This window comes from Globicephala melas, chromosome 20 (assembly GCF_963455315.2).
Source record: "Globicephala melas chromosome 20, mGloMel1.2, whole genome shotgun sequence".
Taxonomy (NCBI): domain Eukaryota; kingdom Metazoa; phylum Chordata; class Mammalia; order Artiodactyla; family Delphinidae; genus Globicephala; species Globicephala melas.
This window is the reverse complement of record NC_083333.1, coordinates 19,249,123-19,258,439: the sequence shown is the minus strand read 5'-3', so window position 1 is coordinate 19,258,439 and position 9,317 is coordinate 19,249,123. Positions and strand designations below refer to the sequence as shown.

Below are 9,317 nucleotides of genomic sequence, written 5' to 3'. Positions count from 1 at the left end.
TGGATGGAAAATTGATAAAAGGAAACAGGGGTAAGGGAGGATTCTGGCTAAACAAGATCTTTGCTGGAGAGAGGTCAGGGAGATTGCACATCACCTGGGGTTGGTGGAGGATGAAGAACTGGATTAGATATGGAGGGTGATCAGGTAACAGAGGGTGGGGGATTCTGGCTAAACGGACTTAGCAAGACTCTTGCTAAAATTGGACAACGCAGAGATGAACACTGAAGTCTAAAAGTCGAAGGCTGGTTGAAAAAGAACTCAGAGGAGCCTGAGCGGAGTCTGGTCGAGGAGAGAAGCTTTGTCAGATGCGAGCAAAAGTGACATGTGTCACTTCCCAGCAGAAGCTTTACTGGTTGATGCATAACTAGCAACAGTTCTCTCTTTTCCCTCTGCTGTGCCGGGGACCGTGCCCCACACAGGGGCTGCTCCTTCAGGCTGGGGCATCAAGTGTGGATTAGAGCTCCCAGGTGACCCACGATGGACTCATAGTATGTGAAAGGACTCTTTGTTGGTAGAAGCCTAGTGGTTTGGGACTAATTTGTTACTGCAACAGAACCCAGCCTCTCCTGACCTACAGAGAAATCTTTATTTCCATTCCAGCAGTGCTTCCCAGACAGGACAGTCCTTCTGTCGGCAACTCTGACCAGCTTCCTGAGGCTGAGACAGAACCTGTTTCCCTGCAGCCTCTGCCTTGGCCCCAGCTCCAGCCTCGGCCATGAACGGGGCCCAGCTGCTCCCTCCCATGGGACCAGCCTGCAGTGATTTACAGGTGAAGGAGCCTCTGCAGGGTCCACACTCTCAGCTTCCAGGAAGAGCTCCCACTTTGTCTGGCAAGCTCTTTTGGCACCAAGTCCAGGACTTATGACTGTTTCAAGGGCCTTCATTTATATTTGACATCTAAAAATTCATTTTGTTACATCCAAAAAATTTTTTCAAAACCTGTAAAACCAAGATTAATAAATGTTTAATTAAATGCCTACAAAATATAACATTACAGTCAATTTCTTCATCATTAAATCTCGTGTTCATAAAACTTTCAGGACAGCAGAAAACATGTGGCTTAGATTTTCTCATTTTGCAAGAATTCCCCACAAAGTAAGATGAAAGATGACTGCTCAGAAACTACAGTCAATCATAAGTTGAGTGAACCACTTGTGCCAAATATTTTCAGAAGCAAAACCATAAAAATCCTTTCAAATTTTATAGCAAAGGATTATATTTTCTGTGATATGTGGGTGCCTTTCTATATATTCAACAGAGGATATGGAGTGAGCCTCCAAAGGGAAAGCGTTTAAAGAGCGTCTTTTGTATGTTTGTTTGTTTTTTGTTTTTTCGGTTTACGGCAGCACTTTTCTTCACAATGATGCGTTGCTGGGGCCTAATGTTCTCACGTGACAATATAAAACCAAAATTTCTCGTCACCTCTTAAAGAACTGAGAATTGTGTACAAAAATCTTACATAAATTAAAAGGATGAATAAATGTTCAGGTGTAAATGCAAACCATTTTCTAACTCAAGGCTAGTAACAACCCACAGTGTACCGGCAGGAAAACATCAGGTAAGAAAGGAAAGCGTGTCCTAAGGCTTGGACCTCCCCAGACTTTATCAGGCCGGCAAGACAGAAATGACAGGTGGTTCAGGACTCTTGCCAGCCTCTAGAGAAATCCTGGAATAGGCAGTTCTGACATGTTAATACCCTGCCCAGATCGGGAGATTCATAGTCTCACAGATTCTCATCCAGCCAACGATTTCTCTTCCATAAATATTTTCTCACCTCAGCCACGAAATGACAGAGCCGCCTGTAGCTAGGGGTTTAGATCAAAGTTATGCACAGGGTAGTAAACATACACCAAGGCAAGAATTGAATGAATACAAGGTCAAAATCAGCAGCGAGTTCTACAATCTCAGATATAAACTTCAAGGACAATTTTCGAAGGTTTATTCCAGTTTCAGGAGGCTGGCACGACTTGTGTGCACTCGCCAGGGCAAATTTATACTTCTAAATGAACTCACGCAGCAAATGCTGTGCATCTGTTTGCGGTCTGTTTAGAAGCATTTGTGGTGGACGATGGAGAGGCCGAGTCCTGCTGGCTGAGGCCAGGGTGAAGCCTGATCCCCACCAAGTACTTGTGTTCGGGAGGAGTGAGCATCTTTTTTTTTTTTTTTTTTTGGCTGTGCCACATGGCATGTGGAACCAGGGATTGAACCCAGGCCCCCTGCATTGGGAGCGTAGAGTCTTAGCCACTGGACCGCCAGGGAAGTCCTGGGAGTGAGCATCTTGATCTTCATCCTGCTGGCAGCCAGTACCCTGATCTCCCTCTGCATCCTGTCCAGGATACTGGGGTACATGGTAGTCCCACCAGACAGCACCATTGAAGGCGGACAGGTCCTTCTGGATGTGGACGTTACCCTTGATGATGGAGAGGAAGGTGGTCTCGTGGATGCTACAGGACCCCAAACCCAGGATGGAGGGCTGGAAAAGCGCCTGTGGACACAGAACCCGCTCCTTGTTGATGGGGAGCACTTGACCGTCAGGTGGTTCACAGCTCTTCTCAGGGAGGAGGAGGATGTGGTGGCATCTCCTGCTCCAAGTCCAGTGCCACGTCGTAGAGCTGCTCCCTGACGTCACACGTGATTTCCCTCTCAGCCATGGTGGTGAAGCTGTAGCCAGGCAGCATGAGGTCCCAGCCAGCCAGGTCCAGACGCAGGAAGGCTGGGGCAGGGCATAAACCCACGGAGACGGGCACCATGTGGGTGACCCACCCCCTGAGTCCACAACAATACCAGAGGTGCAGCTAGAGGCATCGCACAGGGACAGCACGGCCTGGATGGCCACTTATATGGCGTGTTGAATGTCTCGAACAGGATCTGGGTCATCTCATGGCTGGCCTTGCGGTTGTGGTGGCAGCCCCCTCGGCCAGCATCACCAGGTGGTCCTTGGGGGCCACTCCCAGCTCACTGTAGAAGGTGTGGTACTAGGTGTCCCTTGTGTCCTCTCAGTTGCTGATGATGGTGTGCTCCACGGGGTACTTGAGGGTCAAGATGCCCCGCCTGCCCTGGGCCTCTTCCCCCACCGTAGCTATCCTTCTGCTCCACGCGCACCATGACGCCCCGGTGTCGGGGATGACTGACCATGGACTGGAACACGGCTGGGGGCGCGTCATCCCCAGCAAAGCCAGCTTTGCACGTGCCAGAGTCGTTACGGATGACCAGTGGACGATCCTTCTTCCACTGCGGTGCGTGGAGAGTGGGCAGAAGGGCGAGAGGCGGGAGGACACGCCAGCGACCGCAAGGAGGTGGTGATGCTGCTAGTGGCCCTTTGTGGGATGCAGTCGGGTCCCCGCCCTGCCTGTGATGGAGATGGCTAGTACCTCCCCAACATCCCGTCGTCCTTCATCCTTCATCCTAGCGGTCCTAGATAGTGGTTCCCAAAGTGTGACCGCTGCACAGCAGCATCGTCATCCATGGGAACTTCTTAGAAACACAGTTCCTCAGATTCCACCACAGCCTTACTGAGTCAGAAACTCTGGGGTTGGGCCCAGCACTCTGAGTTTTAACAATCCCTCCAGTTGATTAGGACATCCGCTCAAGTTTAAGAACCACTGCCAGGGGACTTCCCTGGTGGTCCAGTGGCTAAGACTCCAGGCTCCCAGTGCAGGGGGCCCGGGTTCAATCCCTGGTCAGGGAACTAGATCCCACATGCCACAACTAAGAGTTTTCATGCCACAACGAAGATCGAAGATCCCGCATGCCGTAACTAAGACCCAATGCAGCCAAATAAAAATAAATAAATATTAAAAAAAAAAAAGAACCACTGCCAATACTCTCTGAGAGCCACAACGAATTCAGCAAAAGACTTCATTTCCCAGTATTTCCTCTGCTGCTAGGTGAGGCCATGGGGCTAAATGTGGACAAAATATGTGTTGGAACTTCCAGGAAGTGTCCTTAAAAGGAAGAGGCCCTTCTTTGGACTTCTCCTCCAGCTGCTGACCTGGAATGCAGTTGTAATGGCTGGAGCTCTAGCAGCCATTTTGAATCACGTGGGTGAAGCTTAATATTTAGGGATGGTGGAGCGGTGAGCTAATAACAGCCTGAGTCCCTGGGACCCTGTGAAGCTGCCATATATGAGAGAGAAATAAACTTCTGTCTTACATAAGCCACTGTTACTTAGTTTTCTGTTACGTGCGGCTGTGTTCTAACTGATGCACCACCCTGGTCGCCTTCTCAGGATCAAAGGCTGAATCAGCAGGAGCCCCTGTTCTGGCTCTTCTGAGTTCTAAAGTCTGGTCCATGCCTGCCTCCTCGCCCTCCTCCTGGGTTCATACTTGTTCCCCCACCCGCCTGCTGGACAGTGGGCTGAGGAGACGGTTACTGCACTGTCCCTCCGTGCCCCTGACTCTGGGTCCGTTACAGTCCAGCCTCTTCTCAGCTAAGTCTTCCCTCACCTGCCCCCATCCATCGCCTCGCCATGGGTGGCCTGGCTGGCGGGTTATGCCTCTAAGTGCCCAAAGAGAAGCGAAAGTCACATGTCAGGGAAGCGGGTGGGATGAGGAAGCTTCGCAGAGCTGGGTGTCAGTGGGGTCAGGATTCAGCAAGCAGAGCTGGGAGGGGGAGAGCATGAACAAAACAGCAGAGGTGAAAACACGGAGGCCTGAACACGGTCGGGGGCGGGGGGGGGGTGAGGGACGGGCGTGGGGAGTGGTGCTTGGAGGGAAAGAGGCAGGAAATGAGTGCGCACAAGCGCACAGGGACTGGCACGCAGGATGCAGGATCTGCCCTCAGGGCCAGGCCGGTTGCTACCAACAAACTTTACGGAGGTGTAATCTACATAAAGCACAATGTAATCGTTGCACGGACCACTGTCGCGCTACGGGACACAATAGAACTTTTCCGTCTTTGTGAAAAGTTCCTTCTTGTCCCTTTGCAGGCCTCCCTCACCTGCCTCGGGTCCCCTTAGATTAGTTTCCTGGGAATTCCCTACGAAAGGAATCACACAGTCTGCAGTTTCTTGTCTTGCCTTCTTTCACTCACACAAAGTTTTTGAGACTCATCCAGGAGCAGGATTCCAGTTTATCCATTCCCCAGCTGAGGGATGTGTGGGTTGCTTCCAGTTTGGGGAGACTGTACAAAGCTGCTATGAGTATTCATGTGCGAGGCTTTTGGATGGACATTCATTTTCATTTCTCTTGGGTGAATACCTGGAAATGGGATGGCTGGGTCTTATGGAGTTCTATGTTAAACTTTGTAAGAATCCACCAAAGTGTTTTCCAGAGTGGTTGGCAAAGTGAGAGTCCTAGGTCCTCTGTACCCGCACCAGGATTTGCTATTGTTAAACTGAATTTTAGCCATCTTCGTGAGCGTTTAGTGATATAGCATTGTGGCTTTAATTCACATTTCTCTGAAGACTAATGATATTGAACATTTTTTCATGTGTTGTTTTTTGTGTTTTTTGTGGGTTTTTTTACCACTCATATATCTTCTTTATTTAAGCATCTGTCCAAGTCATCTGCCTATTTTGAAAACTGGATTATTTGCTTTCTTCTTTTTTTTTTTTTTCTTTGCGGTACGCGGGCCTCTCACTGTTGTGGCCTCTCCCGTTGCGGAGCACAGGCTCCAGACGCGCAGGCTCAGCGGCCATGGCTCACGGGCCCAGCCGCTCCGCGGCACGTGGGATCTTCCCAGACAGGGGCACGAACGTGTGTCCCCTGCATCGGCAGGCGGACCTCAACCACTGCGCCACCAGGGAAGCCCCTTGCTTTCTTACTGTTGATTTTCTTGAGGTGAAATTTGAATAACGTGTATTCCATCATGGCCCATTTTAAAGTGTACAATTCAGTGGCATTTAGTACTTTCACAGTATTGTGCAACCAGCACCTCTGTCTAGTTTCAAGATATTTTCATCTCCCCAAAATGAACATCCATGGCCATTAAGCAATCACTCCCCTTTTGCCCTCCTCCCAGCTCCTGGAAACCACCAATCTGCCTCTGTCTCTGTGGATTTACCTATCCTGGACGTTTCATGTCAATGTCATACAGTATGTGGCCTTTTGTGTCTGGCTTCTCTCACTGAGCTTCAGGTTTCTGAGGTTCATCCATGCTGTGCCTTGTGTCGTAGCCTCTTCCTTTTATTGGATGAATAATATTCCCTTGTGCGGGGGCTTCCCTGGTGGCACAGTGGTTAAGAGTCCGCCTGCCAATGCAGGGGACATGGGTTCAAGCCCTGGTCCAGGAAGATCCCACATGCCGTGGAGCAACTAAGCCCGTGTACCACAACTCCTGAGCCTGCACTCTAGAGCCCGCGAGCCACAACTACTGAGCCCACATGCCAGAACTACTGAAGCACACGCGCCTAGAGCCCGTGCTCTGCAACAAGAGAAGCCACGACAATGAGAAGCCCGCGCACTGCAACGAAGAGTAGCCCCCACTCACCGCAACTAGAGAAAGCCCGCGCATAGCAACGAAGACCCAACACAGCCAAAAATAAAAGAAAATATAAAGAATTAAATGTATTAAAAAATAATATTCCCTCGTGTGTAGACACCACACGTGTTTATCCTTTCATCTGTTGATGGACATTTGGGTTTTCTCCCCCTTTGGTTATTATGAATAATACGGCTTTTCACGTGTGTATACAAGTATTTGTTTGAGCATCTGTTTTCAGTCCTTTTGGATAGATGCCCAGGAGCACAACCGATGAGTCACATGGCAGCTCTATATTTGACTTTTTGAGGAACTGCCAAGCTGTTTCTGAATGGCTGCATCATTTTACATCGCCACCAGCAATGTAGGAGGGTTCCAATTTCTCCACAACCTCACCAATACTTGTTATCTTTTTTTAATAAATTTATTTATTTATTTATCTTTGGCTGTGTTGAGTCTTCATTGTTGTGCACGGGCTTTTCTGTAGTTGCGGCAAGCAGAGGCTACTCTTCATTGTGGTGCACGGGCTTCTCATTGTGGTGGCATCTCTTGTTGAAGAGCACGGGCTCTAGACTCGCGGCTTCATTTGTTGTGGCTCATGGGCTCAGTAGTTGTGGCTCGCGGGCTCTAGAGCGCAAGCTCAGTAGTTGTGGCACACGGGCTTAGTTGCTCCGCGGCATGTGGGATCTTCCCGGACCAGGGATCAAACCCGTGTCCCCTGCATTGGCAGATGGATTCTTAACCACTGCACCACCAGGGAAGTCCTTTCTGGTTTTTTAAAAGTACTTTCATTAAGGCCAACCTAGCAGGTGTGAAGTGAACCTTAGTATTGATTTTAAAGGGTGCTTATATAGTCCAGATGTAAGTCCTTTGTCACATATACGTATTGTGAATACTTCCTCTCAGTCTGTGCCTTTTGATGACAGGCAGGGTTTTGTTTGTTTTTTAATTGAATGTATTTAATCCTTACAAAGACTCTGCACTATTTTATTTCATTCTGACACACATCAGACTTATTGCAGCCTGCTTTATGTAAGAGGTATGTGAAAAAGTGGCACATAAATGAAATGTAAATGAGTTAGCCCTCCCTGGGTGGGCATTTATACAACTGTAACACACTATCTAAATGGGAAAGATTCCAGGGTGTGTGAGACATCCATGTGAATACTGAGTCACATCTGTGTGAGTGTGTGACTTATGATTGGGTGTGCCATCCATGTGGGGGACCTTTGAGCGTGTGTGATGTCTGTGTGTATGTGTGACATTGGAGTCCCTCATCATAGATTGATAAGGACCCTGGACCAGGCCGGACTTCTCCCCCACTGAGGCCAGTTCTAGATGAGCCTGTAAGTGAGGGCAGCCCTGTTGCCATCACATGGGTGGAGCTTGTCTCAGAATAAAGCCATGGAAGTGAAGAGAGCAGACAGAGCTTCAAGATAGAGAAAGACAAAACTCTGGGGTCGTGGAGCCCAGGATCCAGCCATACCTGAACCTTCACCCTGGGCCCTTAAGTTACATAAACCGATCAGTCCCTGCTCCTTTATTTGTAGCTGGTGTGAATCGTGTTTCATTGCAAGAGTCCTGACTAATATAAACACTTATGATGGGATGCAAATGGGGAAAAACTTCTTTCTGTTTGCTTCCACCTCCACCAAATACAGAACATGAATGAGTGGCAAGAGCCCAGGAAGAAGTGAAGGAGGTGGCCAGCTTCACTCCTGGGAGGGAGGCAGGTGGGCCAAGGCAGGTGTAGCACCACCAGGTGGGCCCCCCTCCCTCCGTTTCCTTTGGAGGGGCTTCTAGAGAAGGGGGAGGAGAAGTTGCCAGCAGGATGGTGGCAAAGGGGGCCTCCAGCTGGTGCAGTGGCAGGGCAGGTGAGGGAGGGGGTCAGGAGGCTCTAATACGCAGCTCAGGATGCCTCTCCCTGGACCTGGAGGGAGGGACCTGGAGCGCTGAGCCTGAGAAATAGGGTTTGGGGAGTGTTTGTTGTGACTCCAGGCTGGGAGGGACCCAGTGGAGTTGAGTTGGGAGGTGGCTCCTGGTGGATCATCAGCCCTCAACTCTGCACTTTCCATCATGGGAGTAATTTTTAAAAACGGTCCTGGCAGCTAGGGTGCTGCTGTGGCTCAGCTCAGTGCCCGCCACGTGCCGAGGGGAACAGCTGCAGAGAGTGGGAGGCCAGCAAGAAGCTCGGGGCCCAGGCCTGGGCTGGGCATGGCCAGCGGGAGGAGGCTGCTACAGCCTCGCTGCCAGGCTCTGAACACACACTCTCCCACCCCATCCTCTCAACTGTGCCTGTTTACAGATGAGAAAATGGAAGGCTGGAGAGGAGAAGTGATTTCTAAGGTCCTGTGGCTGAAAATGATCATGATCATATGCAATATTATCATGATCTGTAGAATGATAATGAGTCATATATAGTGATAATAGTAATATCATTCATATATTTACAAAATGTACATTCTATGTTTATGTACAGAGATCTCACCTCTACGGCACAGCTTCTTGGGCACTGAAGCAGAGGCTTTGCTATAACCATGTGGTGGCTCGCCTCCCGAGGGGTGTGCCCTGCTGTCTCTGCTGTAGCCCGGCTCTAACTGGGCCAGGCATGCACTAAGTTCTCAATATTTGCTGAGTGAGTGAATGGAGATGAAGTTCACCTAGCAAGGTGGCCAGGGCAGCTACAGGCAGCTGGACGTGGAGAAACAATTGTAAATGCCCAGGAAACATTGACCATCCACTCGGCCAAGTGAAAGAATGGTTAGTGCCTGGTGTCGGTGGGGATGAGGGGAAAAGGGCACTCTTCACCTTCTGGCAAGAATGTAAATTGGTACAAAATTTCTGGGGAACAAAATTGTAAAAGGGCATATCCTTTGACCAAGCAAGTTCACTTCTAG

At 49.6% G+C, this 9,317-nt stretch overlaps 1 pseudogene; it reads right to left on the bottom strand.

Moving 5' to 3' along the window:
* Positions 1-228: 228 nt before the first annotated feature.
* On the bottom strand, positions 229-3,256 carry LOC115855762 (actin, cytoplasmic 2-like; annotated as a pseudogene).
* Between the last annotated feature and the right edge of the window lie 6,061 nt (positions 3,257-9,317).